This window comes from Lepisma saccharinum, unplaced genomic scaffold, assembly GCF_977018435.1.
Source record: "Lepisma saccharinum unplaced genomic scaffold, izLepSacc3.1 HAP1_SCAFFOLD_433, whole genome shotgun sequence".
NCBI classification, from domain to species: domain Eukaryota; kingdom Metazoa; phylum Arthropoda; class Insecta; order Zygentoma; family Lepismatidae; genus Lepisma; species Lepisma saccharinum.
This window is the reverse complement of record NW_028143132.1, coordinates 65,295-86,416: the sequence shown is the minus strand read 5'-3', so window position 1 is coordinate 86,416 and position 21,122 is coordinate 65,295. Positions and strand designations below refer to the sequence as shown.

Here is a 21,122-nt window from a genome sequence, read left to right as displayed (position 1 = left end):
TTTGGAATAACTGGTGTTCGTTTGTGTACATTAACAAATATTTTTAACATGATTTTGAAGTGTTAATGAAAGCATCCTTAGGTAAACTGGCTACAGGAACGTTCATCTCTATCTGCATACGTAAGGGCAACAGGAGATAGGGTGAGTACTAAGGAACTGAAGTATGCAATAGGCACACAAACGTTGTGTTTACAATACTTTCTTGCAATTTTTACTGTGAAGAACTGTTCCCTCTCAGAGTTGTTCAGAAGGTATTAACCCCAATATCCTCTGTAGCGACGAAGATTTGAATATAAGTTAAGATTCGTCACAGTGTGGGCTTTTTGTTAGCTAAGGCAATTGCGTTAATTATCTCTAATGGTGACTATGTTTTATTTCTCTATTCACCCAGATTAGGCTAAAAATATACTGTCGTACGGTTAAAAGCTTTTCAGTGTATTTCATAACGTCAGTGGTTTCGTAAATACGACATTCGGCACTAATTGTTTTATGTCGTCTTAAAAACATGAAATTTTTACGTCAGAATAAATAATCTCTCGAAGTTTGAAGACGGCCCTCGTATACCAAGCAATAAATACCATTCGTTTCTCTAATATATTGTGATGATGAGGCTTTCGAAGTAATAGTTGCTTTCCCTCTGTCATGCGGTATATTCCACACTTGCTGAATTGAAATCTCCACATTGGCTTATTCTGTGCACTTTGTGGTCCGTGGAGTGTGCTCTTCTGGCTAGCGAGTCTACCAACAGTGTAGATAGTGAGCAAGTGTGTAAGGGATAGGTGCAGGGTTGAGATGACGTCAGAAGCTAACTTGTTGATTGGCTGCTTTGGAGTCATGACTCTCTCCCTAGCTGCCAATGAACAACAGCCACATATGTCACCAAAATAATCCCGCCTAAATTTCTTTCTTCCTTGAAAGTAATACTCGTATCATGAGGAGCTTGTATTGAGACGAAAGAAGTCTCGATCTCTTCTCAAAATTAGAGATGGGACCGAGACAGCGAACAATTGATTGTTTTGGTTTATTTTACTTCGCTCTTCTGCCACTTTTGGCTAATCGCGAAGATGAGGATGGGCGATGATATGATGAAATTCACTCACAAAGAACCAGCGGCGACTCGTGACTTTTCAAAGATGCGTGCTACAACTGATGCTGTTTTTCATGTACTTATAATGACCCCTACCCCCCCACCCCCACCCACGAATGTTAAGTGGTCGACTTTCGATCTTTTGAGTTGGATCTGCGAGGCCACGATGAAACAGATTCCTCCGCAAACCCTGGGGATTTTTTATGGCTCGTTAATTTTGTCAGCAGTTTAGACAACGCTGTTAAAAAAACATCTTGACAACAGCACTGTATTTAAAGGCACTCGATCTCGCCATCGAAGTTCCGAGTTTGAGTCTCGGCCCGGGTATGGGTATTCTTTGTGAATGCTCCTTCATTAATTTCATTATTACAAAGTACAATATTACAAAGAATACCCATACCCTGGCCAAGACTCCAACCCTGAACTTCGATGGCGAGATCGAGTGCCTTTAAATACAGTGCTGTTGTCAAGATGTTTTTTTAACAGCGTTGTCTAAACTGCTGACAAAATTAACGAGCCATAAAAAATCCCCAGGGTTTGCGGAGGAATCTGTTTCATCGTGGCCACGCAGATCCAACTCAAAAGCTCCACAGAACTTGATGCAGTCTATGATTTTTGACAAGACGTAGATATTTTTTTTCAACTTGTTCATTATGCGATTCTAGATAAGCGTGGCTTAACTGCGTTGCTATGTTGACAATTCCGAGAGAGACAAAATTTAACTCATTATTCATGTGCTTTTTGCTTTCACTATGCTTTCTCATATATTCACTTAAATGTCCTCGATCTTTTACCCCTCCTTTAGACCACGAATCATTACTTCCAAAAAGGTATGCAAGGAAAACAGAATAATGTATTTCGAATTTGACACCCACAAAGCCATAGTTCACTATCGTACAGACTTAAATCGCCTTCTATACGTAGCGTTCTTATCTCCCTTTGAATTTTGCGATAGATCCAAATCTGGCAACGGCCGTCCTAGCGCTTTTATTTCCAACTTTTCTTCAAGTTTTCTTGAATAGAAAGGTCGCCTCAACAAAGAATCCACCGAATTCATGGTACACTAACACACACTCACTTTCACTTCTAACAACAACAACAACAACAAAAAGCTAATCCTTCACAACAATGACCACCACTTCACACGATTTTAACACAATGAACCGCGCGGAAAATTTTCGGGTCTGGAAGCCGGGGAAAAATGACGGTACTCTGTAAGTTTGTTTCTTGACGATTGAAGTGCTACATAAACACAAGGAAATATATTTCTAGCATTTAAAAACAGGTAATTTAGATAAAATATAAAATTAAAATTTCCTAAACATAAATTACATAGCAGAATCCACTTTTGGAAGCAAGAAAGGCACGAACTATAGTTTCAGAGTTGCAACTTTTACAACTTACCACTGAAATAGATAAAAGGCTAAGGGGTAGTGCCAATTCGCGTTCCAACTTTTTGCAGGTGCTGCTAATGTATACGACATGTTACAAACATTGCATAAGTCTACACTAATAACGTACAGAACGTTTGAAAATGACATTAAAACACGTTGTTCTGACAGAGGCAATAGGTTGTCGTAGACTTTCTTCTTATCCTGAGATGGCACACTTACCGTGCTGTGTCTTCCTGTAGCACGCTAGCAGACGATTTTTCTCGAGCCGAGACCCTATTCCCCGTACGAATCGAGGAGTGGGGGTGTACAGTATTCATGCGCGGAGGGATGATTGATTGATTGATTGATTTAGTTTATTTTACTTCGCGTTTTGTGCCTCTAGGCTAATTTACGAAGATGTGGATGAGTGATGAAATGATGAAATTGATGAATGGACATTCACAAACAACCAAGCCCGACCGGGATTCGAACCCGGGACCCTTGGCGTCGCAGCGCGATGTGCTAACCACTCGGCCACAGGGTCGGGCGTGGAGGGATGAAAAAGGGGCAAAAACGTGCTGTTGAGATTCTAGCACGGTACGGTATTCCTTATAGCCCCAACAGCGCGAGGGAAATACGTGGCGCCGCCGGTAAATGTTAAGGCTCTTAACATGAGAAGTTTCACTTCACTTTAGGGCTTCATTAAACTTCTTGCATCTGTGAGATTTGCTTTTTTCTTCTTTTCATTTTAACAAATTTAGCAACGTGCTATAGCACGGTAGCACGTATTAAGCAGCCGCCACTGCAAAGAACACCCATGCCCAGGCCGGGATTCGAAACCGTTTCCCATGGCGTCGTAGTGTGTTGTGCTAACCACTCCGTCACTAAGGTAGGCGCAAATCGAGCCGAGAAACGAAATTAGGCCCTTCGAGGCTTGTTTGAGGAGAATAGAACGAAGGACAATACCGGACTGAACTATTTCTCCTAGTGGTTGGACAGTCACGGACACTTCTGGGTTGCTACAATGCAATGCAATCGTTTCAATCCAGAAGTGTCTACGACTGTACATGAATCTGGGTTATTGTTTAACGTTAACCTGAAGGTAAACGGATGTTTCGAGATGAGAAAGAGGACGAGGCAACCGTTTGCAACTCGAGAAGAGGCGAGATGACTATCCTGATTCACGAGACGAGGCGAGACTGCGATAAGTCTCATCTTGTATAGATGTCGCCCACGCCATTATGCCAGCCATAGTCACCGAAAGAAGAAAATCAAGACGAAGAGAAGAAGAAAGAAGAAAGTAGTATTTTAGTATTTTTATCACTGCCTAGTAAGGGCGTAACGGCATGTTTGTTTTGTCCTCTTTCTTTCGAATATCACCCAGGTGCTCTTCGACAGAAACTGTCTCTCATACCATACTAACTAACTCTCTAGCCTTCTTAAACCCGAAGGTTCATGGCTGCAGCAACACAGGCCTTCCATCTGTTCCTAGCCCCAGGCCCGTACCTAGAATTGATCTCCACGGGGGCTTTGTAAACCAAGTCCATTTTTAAAAAATTAACATCTATTTAATGAACGTAAATTATGTGTGCTTACGCGTAATCCGGTCGCGTAGACCTACTACAACGGCTGGCGATACGTCGGGCTGACCCCCCGACTATTCCAATCCTGGTTGAAGATCTCCACGTTTCCCAACAAGAATCCTGTAAATTCTTATTTCCTCTTTCATTCGTGCCACATTGCCTGCCCACCTGTGTCTTCTTTTGACAATACTATACACGGTAACGAACTTATTTTTATATTTTTCAATTAATTTAATCACTGCATCTTTTAGTAGTTGTGGAAGATACTATTTAATATTTTCATTTTCTGAAAAAAAGAATTGTAGAGATTCTTTTGTGAGTTATCAGATGTTTCCATTCGGTTCAGAGCTCCACAATTTGTTAATTTGAACATTTGCACATTCTACTATTTAGTTTTACCGAATTTCCTCAGAAACGATAATACAATTCGTAAATACATTTTTACATAATTCGAATTTAGAATTCTTAATACTTTGTTCGAAGTGGAAATTCCTGTTGAGGCTGAGGGCTGCTTTTATTCACGTTACTACCATATGAAACTACATTCACCCAGCCCCAAATGTCACACGCACTTCATAAAACGTCTATAGTGAAAGAGAAAAGACACGATACACACTGTGAGATAGGAGCTAAGAACAAACATGTTTTTATTTTCCTGATTAGGCAGAAAATCAAGTCTCTGTCGACCTCATTAACTGCCGTCCAAAAAGAGCCTTCTTACAAAATGAAGGATCAAACATCAAATAATATAAACTCGGAGCTTCTACTTCAAGGAAGAACTAGAAAAAGTCGTCGTGGGAACGTGAAATAAAAATTAAATTTACTCGAAAACTGGGGCAATAAAACTCATACACCTTTTAACCTTTATTTAGTGAATTTAATTGCACTAAATGTTGCAAAAATTATTTTGTAATGTTGTTAATGATATTTTTTTCTTAAAAGAAATAACTTTTTTTAAAAAAGTGTTTGTAACCACATCTCTTGACAAAATTCAAACTAATCAAACTAAATGTAGGGAGAAAGTTTCATATTACCTGAAAGCCTCATTATTGTAGACATAATTTTAAGCTTGCTTTTTCAGTCTTGCGAAATTCATTGAATGTACTTACTAATATAATTGCTAGAAAAGAGAACAGAAACCAAATAATAATAAAAAAATGTTACCAATCTGATATTTTCGTAAATGATCGTTAAATGCTGATATACTACTTTTGTAACTGTAGACTGTATTCTGACAAGGGTTAGGTGGGAGAACAGCGTACGCTGAACCTCGCCTGCTCAATAAAGATACATTATTATTATTATTATTATTATTATTATTATTATTATGAAAGAGTAATTTGCAAGAAGTCCAAAAAGTCTGCTCGTCGAGCATCCCGCGAGCTACAAATACCACGGACGACAGTTTGGAGAACGCTACGTAAGAGACTGTGTATGAAGCCCTATAAATTGCAGCTCTTACATCAATCGAAACCAAACGATAAACAACAGCGCTATGAGTTTTGTATCCGAGTGCAGCGATTCATGGAAGAGGATTGAGAACTTTGTGGATCGCATAATCTTTAGTGATGAGACAACTTTCCACACAAATGCCAGAGTGAACAGACATAACTGTCGAATATGGGGTACCCAGAATCCTCGCGAATTCGTCGAATATGAGCGTGATTCACCCAAAGTAAACGTTTTCTGCGCAGTGTTATCACGGAAACTTTACGGACCATTCTTCTTCGCAGAAAACACTGTAACTGGCCATACGTACCTGGATATGTTACAGCAGTGGTTGTTTTCACAAATGCAAGACGATTCTGACAATTTCCTGTTCCAGAAGGACGGGGCCCCACCCCATTATAAGCACGACGTTCGTGAATTCCTGAACAATGAGTTACCTCAAAGCTGGATAGGACGAGCAGGGCAAAATGATCAGTGTTTCAACACGTGGCCTCCAAGATCCCCAGATCTTACTCCCTGTGACTTCTTCTTATGGGGATACATAAAAGATAGTGTGTATGTGCCACCTTTACCACAAAATGAAGAACTCAAGCGCAGGATTGAAGCAGTTGCTACCACTGCCTCTGAGGATATGTTCCAAAGAGTATGGCAAGAATTTGATTACCATGTAGACATATGTCGTGTTACACATGGTTCCCATATCGAGGCATTGTGAACTCATACATTAAAAAAAACAAAAACATTTGAGATACTCTTTCATATGACATATACACGAAAGCTATATCACTTATAGTTTTTGTATAATGAATTAATAAAAGTGTTACCGGACTTTTAAGACACGGTGTATAAGACTTACCTTTCAGTTTTTTCCGATGTTTCCTCCTTCCAACATTTACTGGGATTCGTTATTCTCTTGTAACTTGGTTTAACTTTCACAATTTCGAAGCACTCGCATTCAAGGTACCTTTATTAGGAATGCCATTCCCGAGGTTCCGAGATTTATTCCCATGATCCTGTGCGCGCTATGACGTCATTAAGAGGACAGAATCAAACTTACTTCGTTAGCGTTTACGGAAGCTTGCCATAAATGTATTGATTTTTATGTGTACACACCTTTTCTCGAAGTTCCCATATAATGAGTACAAATCACCTTGTCTGTTCTGTTGCCACGTGCAAAAATAATGGAGGAAATCGTCTGGAATAAAATACCATTGTTTCCCAAAAAATAAGTTGCTGCAGCAGGAATGGGTGAATCGTTGCAATCGAAGAGAGAAGTTTAACGTTAACAATTCACGTGTATGTTCAGTTCACTTTTTACCTGAAGATTACAAAAGAGACCTGAAAAATGAATTATTAGGGTTGCATTTGAAAAAAGAACTTCGAGCCGAAGCAGTTCCAAATCAGCACGTTCCCAATTGGCACGGAACGCCAAGCACATCACAAGAATCGGTAAGTAATGCATTTCTATAAATCAAATCAATGTAAAGTTAAGTTCAGATTGTGTAATAGTTATTTGCCCTTACCCGTGTGAGATAGTGCTCATGTCATTACAATTTTATTGTTACATACTTAGTGTTGGTCTTAATACTGGGTTGGAAATGTTATGTTTAACAGCCTTATTATTATCCACGCTTTTAAAATACCTTAGACAGCAGCAACTTACGAGTTGCACAATTAACTTTTCACGACATAATGTTTCATAAATTATTCAAATTAAAGAGGTTCAATTTGTTTCTCCAAACTTCAGACCTACTTCCACATTACTCTAAACGCCCTCCACATCATCACATGTGCAACTTTTATAAACCACTACACGATCAAAACTCAGTTTCTGGTTATTTATTTACTAAATATTGAGAGTAATATAGACCCTTTCAGCTTTGAAGCTCAAACATCACCGAGAAATAAATACTTTGAATATCCTGTGGATAGCCAACACTAATTTTAATTTACACTTGTATTCACATTGTGCTCGTTTGTAGACAAATTTGTATTATACAAATAGTTCAGAAAATGTAATATACGACTTATGAAAGAAACGTTTTGCCCTTGCACATCCTTTGAACATTCTCGTCAAACATTGAGGTTGTAGACAATAGCTAAAGAAGCGAATCATTGTAATGCATACCTATCAAAACGAATAAAGTTCTATCAATGATATTTTAATTATAATATTATAACACAATATATTGTCATGGGAAGGCATACAAGCACCATAAACTTAAAGAGTCAGTCACATTACAATATATATTTATCATAGCATAAATAAATATCTAATTTAAAGACACCATACAAAATCTAATACTTCGTGTTGCTGGATTGAATTGAATTTATTTTATATGAGCTCAAATGAACCACGGTGGTCCAGTCGGTTAGGCGTCTGACTGCCACGCTGAAGTCCTGATTTTTCCATCTTTCTACCGAAGTTCCAGAGTTCAAGATCCAGCGTGGGTATGGGTGTTCTTTGTGAGTGTCCCTTCATCAATTTAATGTAATCACCACTTATACTCATCGTTAGCCAAAATGGAAGGAAAGAGATGCTAAATAACAAAGACACAAATACAAATTCATCCTAATCGCAATCAACTGGAGAATCTGAAGAGTAACGTAACCAGTTATACATCGCACAGTAGAATGGTACAACTTTACAAGTGCTAGAAGTTCACATAGGCACAATTGTTAAAATTCCACATGTGCCAGAACATGCCGAATGCAATTCTCCAACTGATCCAAAGTCTTTGGCTTTGTTTTATAAACTTCTTCCTTCGCCCACTTCAACACGTAAAAGTCACGTAGGGTGAGGTCAGGGTTTCTTGCTGGCCATTCATGTGGACCGCGACAACCCAGCCAACGTCCCGGTAATTTGATGTCGAGTCAGTCACGAACAGTGCGTGCAAAATACGAAAGGGCACCACCTTGCATGAATATGAGGTCATTTAAGTTTTAGTAGAGAGTTATTTCTCACCCACCGTGAACTTAGTAATTTTTGTGATACTTACAATATTGCCTTTTTTTTAGGTTGAAGCAAGAAGACAGCGCCTTCAATCAAGTGAGATAAGAATCAGGACAATGTCGAAGCTAAAGAAACTCTCACCAATTAAACTAAAATGCAGTCAAATGACTACTACTCAACCTATCATCAAGTTACAGGAAGTTACTGAAGCTCGTGAGGAAATTAACAAATTAAAATCTGAAATCAAACGTTTAAAGAAGATTAATTCAACGAAAGACACGGCGTTAAAGAAACACGATGCAGCTTTAAAGAAAGCAAACTATTTAGGTTCTGTGTAGAATGCACGGAAAGGGCTATTGACAAAGACTTATAAAAACAAGGTAGTGAATAAGGAAGTATACAAAATATTGTCCAGGTGTTTTACGAAAGGGCAGGTTAAATGCTTGTTAAGTGAAGGGAAACGAGTGAGGTGGAATTCAGAAGACATTGCAAATGAATTAGCTTTGAGGGCTCTCTCAACAAAATCATATGCATTTTTGAGAAAACGTAACGTTCCACCTCCTGGACGTTCAACTCTTCAAAAGTGGACTAAATCATTTAAATGCAGACCTGGAGTTTTAAATGAAGTATTATGTTTATTGAAAGCTAAAACAAGTGATTTTAGCGATATGGAACGCCTTACTGTACTTTCGTTTGACGAAATGAATATTAACAGTCGCATCTGCTACGATTCGTGTGATGATAGAATATTAGGACCACATAATAATGTCCAAGTAGTCATGCTTAGAGGTTTGTGCGTTCAGTGGAAGCAACCTGTGTATTATGATTTTGATGTAACCATGACAAGTAAATTGCTTCAAAATATTATCGAAGAATGTGAGAAATCAGGATTGATAATTGTAGCAGTCACGTGTGATATGGGGGGAAAGAATGCCAAGGTGGTGAAGGAATTGTGTATTCATACATCGAAAACTATCTTTTTTCAACCCTGTTGACTCTAACAGGAAGGTGTGGTTTTTCTACGACGTCCCCCATCTTCTAAAGCTTTTACGAAACCATTTTTTGGACGAGGAATTTATTTTACCCAGTGGTACAGTAATAAAGAGAAGTCTCATAGAAGAACTTCTGGAACGCCAGGCATCAGAACTGACAGTAACTCATCACATAACAGATGCCCACATAAATGTGAAAGGTCGTGCCCGTAAAAATGTAAAAATGGCTGCAAGATTATTATCTCGCCACACAGCATGCGCCATACAACATGTGTTACACAAAGACCGTAAAGCAAAGTTCTTCCAACTAGTAAATGATGCCTTCGACGTATTAAATTCTAGACATCCTTACGACAACAAAACGCCATTGCGTAGTGGTTACGGTCTTAATATCCAAAGTCAAGAAAATACCATAAAGAGGTTTGCAGAAATTTGCTCACAATTGCGTGTCGGAAAGAGAAGTAGCATACTTCCATTTCAAAAAGGTTTCCTAATATCAATAAAATCTGTGATTGGTTTATTCGAAGAAGTCAAAGCATTCAACGTACCATATATTCTTACCTCCCATCTGAACCAGGACTGTTCAGAAAATTTGTTTTCACGAATCCGAGGTCTTCGAGGTGCGCAATAGAATTCGGTTGTTCATTGTGACAGGAAATGCTTACGACATATTCCTCTCTACAAGTGCTCCAGTTTCTGCTTCTGAAAAACGCCAGGAAAGTAGATGGTACCCGAGATCTGACCAAACAATAGACCCATTAATTGACATTAATGGCTTTTTTATTCACGCTATTGTTAATTAATCAAGTGCCACGTGTCGGAGGTGGAGGAGGAGATGAGTCATCGATGACTCATGCACACGTGTGAGTTTGAAATTAATGGTTTTCCATTAGTGCACAAAATATACTATTATGTATTCCGTTTTCGGCCTAAGCTAACCTATTGTTGTATTTTTTATGTGCGTTTCTGGCGGATATGAGTCACTGATGATTTATACAAACGTTGGAGTTTGTAATTAATGGTTTTTCCATTAATGTACAAAAGACACTATTGTGGAGTTCGTTTTTTTACTCTAATCTAAGCCTATTGTTGTACTTTATACATGAGTTTCAGCCGGATATGAGTCATGGGTGCTTTATGCTCACGTTGGAGTTTGGAATTAATGGTTTTTCCATTAATGTACAAAAGACACTTTCGGCCTATTCTAAGGCGTCACGTCCGGCCATTTTGGCGTCGGTGGTGAGTCATATTAGCTATAATTGACGAGCTCGAATTGTCCTGGGTAGAGGCTAGAAAATATTAACCAATGAGAGAAGGTTTTTAATAAATGATTCAACCAATCAGAGAAGAGTAATGAAAATAATATTTATATTGACGGGCCTTTTGTCTAAGAATCTATAAACATCGAGCGGAAGACGAAGCGGTCCAAGAGAGTTCTCAAGTGTTTGGCTTGAAAGACGTACTGATTTTTTAGCGTGACTGAGTTGTTGCAGTGCAACTAAAGGCTTTTTAACTTGGTAAGTATCTTTTTTTGTGTACTATTCTTTATTTCAAGTTGTTTTTTAACTGCTATGCAAACAAAGTTTAAGCGTTTTACATTATTTTTGAAAATATTATACAAAGAATACTCGAAAATAACACTAACAATATGTATTGTTATTGTTCCAGGTTCTGTCACTTTCTCTCTTTCTGAATTCCACATACGAGGGAAGAATGGCTTCCAGCTCCAGGTCCAACATCAGTGCGGTGAGTACAGCCGAATCCATTTTAACCTATTTTAACCTGGGATATTACACTTCTCCAGAAGATATTATAAATGCATATTACAACTTTTGCGAGAGGGTGGTTATTTACTACGATTATCCATATTCTGATCCGACTTTGTTTTGCGAGACTGCTCATAACATATTGAATCAAACTGGCGCTGGCGAACCCCTTTTTTCAATAGCGGGGGAACGGAACAGATATTTCAGACGCTTTGCCATGCTAGGCAGGGAGGTTTCTTTTGATATCCCAACGCAGGTAGTCGCGGACCCCCATTCTTTTGTCAGATCGATGTTCCACTTCATGATGAGAAGGATTTTTTATGATGTTGTACCGGAGAGTCAAGTTGGGGTGATTATTTCTGCGGGAGGTAACGACAGGGATATCTATATCCCTTGGCGTCGCCTTTCAGCGCTAAATGTGGGCATTATCCAGCATTATGTTGCCAAAGTGCTCAATAGCAGCGAGTCTTTCTTTGTGGGGAATATTATTAAATGCACGTCGCATATTGTGGAACCGCGACGCTGAAGAGGAAAGAGCAAATTCCCTCTCTACAGAAAATATGCTCCGTTACTAACAATGAACAATCCCAATCAGATACAACGGGCTATCACTGTAATTAACAACGATGATAATTTGTGTTTACCACGGGCAATTACACTTGGAAAGGCTAAAATCGATAAAGACACACAAAACATCCGCTCGTTTACACGTACGGATCATCTATTTAAAGACGCTGCTATGCGCTTGTGCCACAAAGCAAGCGTCGACCCTTCCAATGGGTGTACAGTGGAAGATATTATGAAGTTTCAGAATAAGCTAGGGCCAGAGTACCAGATTGTTGTTTTTGCAATGAAAGACGGGGAAAGAGACTACGAGCTGATACGGGCTACTCCATTCGCACCTAAACAAATCAATTTGTTGTATCATAATGATCACTTTGATATAGTCAATTCAGTTCCCTCACTTTTGGTGAAAAAATATTATTGTCCCAACTGCCAATTAGGTTATAATAACAAATATCAACATAGTGAGTGTACATTGCATTGTTCTAAAGGTGAGGGTAGTCATTTAGAGGAAAATACTAACTCTGTCCCGCGAAAATGTGGAGAATGTAACCGCACGTTTCTGTCTGGAAAATGTTTCCAGAACCATTTACGTACGGAAGGCCGTAAATCCAGTGTGTGTGAATCCATTCACCAGTGCACAATCTGTTGTAAAGTAGTGAATATGAGAACACGTAAAACTCCCCATAAATGTGAAGAATTCTTTTGCAAAAGCTGTAATGCTTTTGTCGACCCTACCCACAAATGTTATATTCTCCCGGTCAAAGTAGAACGAATTACTAAATTTCTGTATATTTTTTATGATTTTGAATGTATGTTGGTTGAAGGGGAAGATGCACAGAAACACGAAGTGAATCTGGCTGTTGCCAAGCAGGCTTGTCACGCGTGTAAAGACTCTGAAGCAGATTTCTGCGAAACGTGTGGCCCTCGTATGCATATTTTCCCCAATATTGAGGAATTTATGCATTATATTCAATCACCCACGAAGGATTCGAGAAAATTGTGTGCATTGCACTTAACGCGGGACGTTACGATTCTCATTTTGTACTGAACTATATGATCACTAAAGAAAATATTATGCCTTCAGTAATTATGAGAGGGCGTAATATTATTGAAATGAGTGTGTGCAAAAAAATCATTTTCCGTGATTCATTAAATTTCATGTTAATGAAATTAAAATACTTACCTACAAGTCTGGGTCTCGGAGATGAACTGTGTAAAGGCGACTTTCCCTATCTTTTCTCTACGCCGGAGAACCAACATTACGTGGGGCCCTACCCTGATATTTCTATTTATGATGTGGACGCCAAGTCCACTAAAGAACGGGAGGAAATTCGTAAGTGGCATGAAGAAACTGTTCAGGCTGGGAAAATATTTGATTTCCAACAAGAGTTGCGACAGTATTGTATTAGCGATGTTGAAATCCTTACAGCTGCATGTATTAAATTTTCAAATTTAATTGAACAATTGTCGGGAATTCAATGCTTTCTGAGATGTGCCACACTGGCATCTTCAGCCTCATTGATATTCAGGGCTAAATTTCTTAAAGAAAACACACTTATCAAGATACCACCGATGGGATTCCGGGAGCAGGATACTTATTCTCTAATTTCGTTGAAATGGTTGAAATGGATAGAATATACCAACAATATTACATTGAGGCATGCTGGCAATCTCGGGGAAGCGAAAGTAGGGCGTTATAAGCTGGACGGGCTCCATGAAGAGTCTAAAACTGTCTACAGTTTTCTGGGATGTTATTTTCATGCATGCCCGTTATGTTCCCCTGAAAATAGGAATCAACCCCTTAATGAAACAGGAGAAACATTAAACCAGAGGTACGAACGCACAGTAGCAAGAAAAGCGTTGCTGGAGCAAATGGGGTACACGGTAATTGAAAAATGGGAATGTGAGTTCCATAACGAAATCAAAACCAATCCGGAACTACGCAAATTTATTGGTGAGAACTGCTACTCACTTGACTCCCCGCTTATCCCCAAACAAGCCTTCAATGGCGGACGTACAGAACTTTTCAGGGCTCTATACGATCGCCAAGATGGCGAGAATTCATGCATGAAACTTTTAGATGTTGTTTCCCTGTACCCGGCCATGATGAAACAGCGAAAGATGCCCACGGGCAAACCTGTGATTTACACTTCCGAGTTTCCCCCACTGGAGAACATATTCGGGGTAGTAAAGTGCGATGTTCTCCCGCCTAAAGATTTATACTTACCTGTGCTTGGCATGGCGTGCAATAGCAAGTTAATGTTTGCTCTCTGCCGTGCATGTGCACAAAGTGAGAATCAGGAAGAGTGCCCACACACCGAAAAACAAAGATACTTACATGGCACCTGGGTATCAGAAGAACTCAAGTTGGCTGTAGAGAAAGGGTACAAAATACTAAAAAATTATGAAGTATGGGATTTTCCTTCAGCACAAGAATCAGATAATGTGTTCAGAGAATACGTAGATACTTTCCTTAGACTGAAACAACAGTCCTCAGGATATCCTTCCACTTGCAGTACAGAACATGACAAAGACAAGTATATTCGAGATTATTTCGAACATGAGGGTATTCAGCTTATCAAGGAAGAAATTGGATACAATGCTGGGCTGCGTTACATATCCAAAATACTCCTTAATAGCCTCTACGGAAAGTTCAGCGAATTGGTATTAAAAACTAAGTCAGTTTTTGTCAATTCAGAAAAGAAATTCCATGATATTGTATTCAATCCGCAATTTGAGATTAAAAATGTAGTCCCTATTTCTGAAAAATGCTTGCTAGTAAACTTTGTCGACCTGGAAACGGCCAATTCGCCGCTGGTGCTCTCCAATGTCCTTGTCTCAGCATTTATCACTGCTTATGGAAGAATGCATTTATATTCATTCATGGATCAAGTAAAAGAATCTATCCATTATGTGGACACTGACTCTGTATTCTATGTTGAAAAGCAGGGTGAAACGCTGTTACCTACAGGTTCCTTTCTCGGTGAACTGACCGATGAGATTAAAGAGCCGTATGAAATCTCATGTTTTCTTGGTGGTGGCCCCAAGAATTATGCATATAAAATGGAAAACAAATATAATGCAACCGATGAGAAACATGTCATTAAAGTGCGCGGAATTACCATGAACTACAGGACGCAATTGCAAATTAATTTTGACTATTTCAAGCAACTTGTTAAAGGAGAAATTGAAAAGAGAGTGGTTGATAAACCCTCGAAAAATTAAACGTAAAGCTAATTTCGAGATAGTCTCGGAAAAGGAACAAAAAACTCACCAGGCAGTTCACACGAAACGCCGAAAATTGGAGTACTATGTCTCTTTACCGTACGGGATATAAACAAAATATAAATGTCATTTTTCAAAAGATGTATTGTAAATAAATATTTACATTTTTTACACACACACACACACACACACACACACACACACACACACACACACACGTATTTGTATATTGTTCTTTTTTCACTCGCACTGATATTGTCTTTTATATATGTGGATAAATGTTATTCCCGAGTGCGGCCTCCGCAAGTGCTGTCTTCTTTTTTTTTCCATTGTAGGGGGTGATGGAAATATATATGCTGTAAAAGCTCCTTCTTCCCCATAAACCCCTGAATATCGCACCAGGTGTACTCCTGCTTTATGTCTTCCTGAAAACAAAAAATGTACCATGTAACAAATATTATACTCTGACAGAAGGTTGGGGGTTATTTGACATCAATTTTTCAGCTCATGCATAAAGTGGCTCTAGGACCCATCAAGCCTCAATAAAATGGGAAAATAGAGTAGAAAACTTAACCTGCTTCTAAATAACAAAGAAACTCTAAAATAATCTGTTCTGTATATCTTTATTCTTTCTCCTACCATTGAAACTGATTTAACGGGGGTCTTATCGTGACGTATATTTTGATTATAGCAAATATCCCTTCAGTTGAGTGAGTGTCAGCCACAAAGTCGGATCACAATATGAGAGCAGTTATTGATTTTATAGGATTTCGAGATAATCATGGAAAATATATTCCAAAAGAAATAGCTGTTGTGGATCCAGATTCTAATTGTTTGCAATCATGGGTATTTAAACCTCCGTGCGCATGGGATGATCTCGATATCAGAATACAAAATGAAAATTTATGGGAAACTCAAAATGTGCACGTCCTCTCTTGGCAATCTGGAGAAGTGAATTTAGCCAATATGTCCACTATTTTATCCTGCTGTACCGAAAATGCCTCAGCCGTTTATTCCTTTGGCGCAGAAAAGTGCCATTTCCTTTCTACCTTACTTCAACGCACTGTGATTAACTTGGAGCAGCTTGGATTCCCTAAATCAGCTCTACTAAGTTTCCCTACCTATACCTGCTGTGAGAAGAACCACCGCCTAAGAAAAATAACTTGTGCTCTGAGAAACGCGCACCTGTACGGTCAGTTTCTACACCACTACAGTTTCATTCAGCACGTTGTACCTGCATGTGCCTCAACCCAAGTCGAGAACAACTCGACATCAGACTACAAAGAAGGCAGCATCTCGTCGTGAGACGAGAACTTATATTCATTGAATTCGGCTGCAAAATGGATACCCTAAGCATAGCCATGTCAGTGTTCTATCTGAAAGCTTCGTTGGAGTGTTTGCAGACAATACGTTACCGAAAAATATCAAGTTTCAATAAAGACAGAGATTCGGGGCCTGGAATACATTGGACTTGCCCTGTACATTGATTCGAATTGCCACGGAACATATTTTGACAGTTTTGGTGAAGAGGCAGGGCGTAATGCCCTTTAGATGTTGAGAAAAAAAAACCTTTTAGCAAAGACCGCGAGAACTAACAATGGAGGCTCACTCCCATCCCCCGTACGAGCGACTGGTGGGAAAATTTTCCCCTGGGTTAGGGTCTGGCAGTCTTTCTTTGCTCCCGCAAAACGTTTGTTCCACACTTGTTCAGGGGATTTTGTGAACCGTGTCTTCTAATGATTAGTAATGTCAACCTTATATTTTCCTTTCATACACATAACACTTGTATGCTATTGATCCCTTGGATATTTCTTAACATAACCAACTTTTCACATGTAGAGCGCGTGCCCGGATAGCTTAGTTGGTATAGCATTAGGCTTTTAACCTAGCGGTCCAGGGTTCGAGTCCCTGTCTGGGCTGTTACAATTTTTAAACTTTTGTCATCGGTCTTTTCAAAAGGCTATTTACATAGCAGAATATGCTTTTGTAATTCTCAAAAGTATGTACAATCAGTGTTCTTGTTACATTTAGCACATAATATAGTATAAATTGAAGTCTAGTTAGTGTTGGGGTGCAAGTGCTTCTGGTACATGTAGTTACTTGAATTAGGAAATATTGGTTATATAAAAGTCAAACTGATTCTTTTTCTTTTGTAGGAACCATGTATTGGTGAAGATTTCCCTTGCTTTTTGTAGTACTTTGCGCCTATTTTGAAAATATTGTAAAGTCACTAAGCATTGCAGTCTACTAGAGATACACAAAAACACAAGATGGAACCAGAAAGCCGCTACAACATCGATAACAACATGGATGTCGTTATTCGAGTTACTTTCACCGGCACTGAATTGATTTTGAAACATGAAAAAAATTACATTGTCCTAAATAGCGATGAGTACCCAGCATGCGTGTACAAATCAGATGCGATCTTCGACACTTACAAGAACAGATTCCCCACACGAGAAGACAGATTCAGATCTATAAACATTATAGGAGAACTTTACTTCACCTCCGTGATATAACAGCCACAAATAATCCCTGGTATTACTAAACACTCAAAAAGTCAATAGTTCTTGAAAAAAGGCCTATAAGGCTATATAACAACATAGAAAACAATTATTTTTTCACAAATATTTTATTATTTGCTCTAAAATACATTACATGTTGGTAATTTTATTATTGTACCAAGATACAAGTCTTTGTACATTTCTGAATGCACAACCTTGTTCTGATGGAGGCGAAGTATCAGAATGATACTTGCACAATCCTCCTTGAAACATATACAAATTTCTAAGCGAAGGACAGTTTGCACTTTGCAAATCTACAATATTATAAATATTGAACAAATCTTTGAGAAGTTTGGATTTTTCTTCTCTCTTGCAATAGAAAGTTGAACCTTGACAGTTCAAATTTCTAATTACACTACGAACATAGTACACTTCACATCCCAGAGGAGTATCGTACGATAAAGCATGAATATTTTCTTTCACCCATTGGGATTCATTATTTTCTTTGAAATATTCTGGCACTTTTACAAGAGCATAATACACAGTATCCAAATTTGTAGAACTAACACACATCTCACGCAATATAAATTTATTATTGTACATAAAACCTTGCGCATCAATAATATATTGCGCCATTTTCACTTTAGATATTAACAAATATTGTTTCTTAACCACGAGCAAGCTCCGCTTCTCGTATAGGCGCTATAAGAGTTTTTACTAGTTCGAAATCATTTGAAATTTCACACAACACACTGTAAAAGTCTCTGTATCCTGTCGATTCCTCCTGTGCCTTCAAACCATCACCTACATCTTCATGATTAGCAAGATAAAAATCGAAAATATGACTTGTATTGTCCGGATCCTGCAGATAACGCTGGATTCTCTCGCACATCCACTCTACACAATTCTGGCATTCATTCTCTCCGCATTCCTCTTGGCAAATTATAAAACATTCGGAGAGTTGAACTTCGTCTTTACCGCGCACATCCTCGCACTCGTAAAAATGTTTAATAACGCAATCGTGGGCTAGTTGGTTGCCTTCATTTGAATAACACCCCCAGCATGTAATGTACTTGTAAGGGGTATACTTTTTCAAAGCCTCCAGCACACAATCCTTATCGATATAATCGAAGAAACATGGACATATAACCACCAAATCACCCATCGCCCTGGGGTCCTGCTCAGCAACGTCGGTTTTCACTATTCGTTTCTTCCAATCGGGCTTTCAGTTCTTTGCAGAGTACTTCACATCTGCTTCTCAGAAAGAACCTGCAACAATAACAATACACATTGTTAGTGTTATTTTCTAATATTTTTGTATAATATTTTTTAAAAACATCGATCTGACAAAAGAATGGGGTCCGCGACTACCTGCGTTGGGATATCAAAAGAAACCTCCCTGCCTAGCATGGCAAAGCGTCTGAAATATCTGTTCCGTTCCCCCGCTATTGAAAAAAGGGGTTCGCCAGCGCCAATTTGATTCAATATGTTGTGAGCAGTCTCGCAAAACAAAGTCGGATCAGAATATGGATAATCGTAGTAAATAACCACCCTCTCGCAAAAGTTGTAATATGCATTTATAATATCTTCTGGAGAAGTGTAATATCCCAGGTTAAAATAGGTTAAAATGGATTCGGCTGTACTCACCGCACTGATGTTGGACCTGGAGCTGGAAGCCATTCTTCCCTCGTATGTGGAATTCAGAAAGAGAGAAAGTGACAGAACCTGGAACAATAACAATACATATTGTTAGTGTTATTTTCGAGTATTCTTTGTATAATATTTTCAAAAATAATGTAAAACGCTTAAACTTTGTTTGCATAGCAGTTAAAAAACAACTTGAAATAAAGAATAGTACACAAAAAAAGATACTTACCAAGTTAAAAAGCCTTTAGTTGCACTGCAACAACTCAGTCACGCTAAAAAATCAGTACGTCTTTCAAGCCAAACACTTGAGAACTCTCTTGGACCGCTTCGTCTTCCGCTCGATATTTATAGATTCTTAGACAAAAGGCCCGTCAATATAAATATTATTTTCATTACTCTTCTCTGATTGGTTGAATCATTTATTAAAAACCTTCTCTCATTGGTTAATATTTTCTAGCCTCTACCTAGGACCATTCGAGCTCGTCAATTATAGCTAATATGACTCACCACCGACGCCAAAATGGCCGGACGTGACGCCTTAGAATAGGCCGAAAGTGTCTTTTGTACATTAATGGAAAAACCATTAATTCCAAACTCCAACGTGAGCATAAAGCACCCATGACTCATATCCGGCTGAAACTCATGTATAAAGTACAACAATAGGCTTAGATTAGAGTAAAAAAACGAACTCCACAATAGTGTCTTTTGTACATTAATGGAAAAACCATTAATTACAAACTCCAACGTTTGTATAAATCATCAGTGACTCATATCCGCCAGAAACGCACATAAAAAATACAACAATAGGTTAGCTTAGGCCGAAAACGGAATACATAATAGTATCTTTTGTGCACTAATGGAAAACCATTAATTTCAAACTCACACGTGTGCATGAGTCATCGATGACTCATCTCCTCCTCCACCTCCGACACGTGGCACTTGATTAATTAACAATAGCGTGAATAAAAAAGCCATTAATGTCAATTAATGGGTCTATTGTTTGGTCAGATCTCGGGTACCATCTACTCAGGAATGTGCAGAAACTACCGAAGATCAAGAAGAAAACTTAAAAGATTTTATAACTAATGAACTTTTAATAGGAATTGTTGATGAGAAAAATGTAACATCTTTTCTTAACACGTCACAGGTTACAGTAGATCTAGACTTACTTTCACATGAGACCTTACATGCAGACTTGACAACTTTACAATGTGATCAAGACGTTAATTTGGATGCATTGCGTTATCTTGGTGGCTATATCGCACACAAGTGTCGCCATATCAACAAACATTTGGGAAAGCCAGGCACAACATTTCCAGTTCCTGACGAAGGTTCCAGTGATTGGATAGCCATTATATCTCGTGGAGGGCTTACAGTTCCATCAGATCAATGGATGGACACCATAAAACAGTTTGAAATCGCATTTGCACTTTTCCACGGAGAAAATTATGCAAATGCGCCCAGCGTTATGACTTCGTTGTGCAAGATATTAAAAGAAAAAATCCAGGATATTCACGAGAAAGTTATATCAGAATATGTCCGGAAAATAACTTTCATTAGCCCGACCCTGTGGCCGAGTGGTTAGCACATCGCGCTGCGACACCAAGGATCCCGGGTTCGAATCCCGGTCGGGCTTGGTTGTTTGTGAATGTCCATTCATCAATTTCATCACTCATCCCCATCTTCGCAAATTAGCCAAGAGGCACAAAACGCGAAGTAATATAAACTAAATCAAACCAAACCAAGAACTTTCATTAGAATTAAACATTTAAATAAGTCTCTCCAAACAGATGCAATAAATAGGTCAGCAGCAAAGAAAAGTCGGCAGTGGACTACATCGACAAGAAATCTCGCAAAATAATGTATGATGGAATAAAAACTGTGCATTGTTTTGGAATAAATGTATTCTCCTATCGCGTATTTCATCTCTTGTTATCAAATTAAATTAACAGTTTTGGTCAGGCCCGTATTTAAAC

The 21,122-nt window shown here is 38.7% G+C and overlaps 1 non-coding gene across 1 annotated transcript; it reads left to right on the top strand.

Moving 5' to 3' along the window:
• The first annotated feature begins 16,841 nt into the window (after positions 1-16,841).
• TRNAK-UUU (transfer RNA lysine (anticodon UUU)) lies at positions 16,842-16,914 on the top strand. The gene has a single exon. It is a non-coding gene; the product is annotated as a tRNA-Lys (tRNA).
• The last annotated feature ends 4,208 nt before the right edge of the window (positions 16,915-21,122 follow it).